General features: G+C 45.7%; 1 pseudogene; it reads left to right on the top strand.

Moving 5' to 3' along the window:
- The window catches only part of LOC102028538, a 20,321-nt pseudogene that overhangs the window by 12,228 nt on the left and 7,049 nt on the right, over positions 1 to 1,044 (top strand).

Below are 1,044 nucleotides of genomic sequence, written 5' to 3'. Positions count from 1 at the left end.
TCTTTACCTCCATCTGATAAAAGCCATCTATGACAGACCAACAGCCAGCATCATACTAAATGGACAAAAACTGAAACTTTTCACTCTAAAATCAAGAACAGGACAAGGATGTCCACTGTGCCCACTCTTTTTTTTTTTTTTTTGCCTTTTTGAGACAGGGTCTCGCTATGCAGTTCAGGCTGGCCTTGAGCTCACTTTGTAGCCCAGGATGGTCTCAAACTAACAGAGATCCTCCTGCCTCAGCCTCCCAAGTGCTGGGATCACAGGCTCGCACCCCTATTCCCAGATCTTGCTTCTTTTTAAAAATGTTTAATTTTTATCAATCCATGTTTGCAGTAAGTGATGATTACATTCACCATAGGGAGTTGGTGCACGTAAGCAAATGATTCCACACCCACACTATTTGCTTTTCTTCCAGCTGTGGAAGTGTACTGAAAGGAGAGTGGATTGAAGAAATGCCGGACACACCTGCCGGGCTGTGCCGACTGCCTCCCATGCTCCTGTGAGACAGCTCTCCCGCCTCCCTGCCAAGGGCCTGAAGCGGCCGTTCCCGTGGGGGCTCCTAACAGGTGGTGGAAGGGGAACTGTCTTGCTGTGTGAATTCAGGGTTCTGCTTCCCCAGAGCACCTTCCCTTCCGATGTGGGGGCCTGAGCATGCGACTGTCTTAGCTTCCTGGTTCTGATGTAACAAACTGCTGCAGATGTGCTGGCTTCAATTATTAATCTGATTTGGGTTTGTTTTTTGTTTTTTGTTTTTGTTTTGTCTTTTTGAGACAGGGTCTCACTATGAAATTCAGGTCGGCCTTGAGCTCACTTTGTAGCCCAGGCTTGTCTCGAACTCGTAACGATCCTCCTGCCTCAGCCTCCCGAGTGCTCGGATTACAGGTGTGCGCCACCACGCCCAGCCAGAAATAATTTTTAAAAGAAAAATTTAAAAGGAAAAAGTGAGTTTTTGATAGCTGTAGCTGGTTGACAAGAACATGAACATTCATTGTTCTATGCTCTCTGCTTGTATGTATTTTTCATAATAAAAAATTAAAAGAC

This window comes from Chinchilla lanigera, unplaced genomic scaffold, assembly GCF_000276665.1.
Source record: "Chinchilla lanigera isolate Chin_1 unplaced genomic scaffold, ChiLan1.0 scaffold00081, whole genome shotgun sequence".
NCBI classification, from domain to species: Eukaryota; Metazoa; Chordata; class Mammalia; order Rodentia; family Chinchillidae; genus Chinchilla; species Chinchilla lanigera.
Note: the sequence above shows the minus strand (reverse complement) of the source record. Positions and strands in the feature narration are given on the sequence as shown.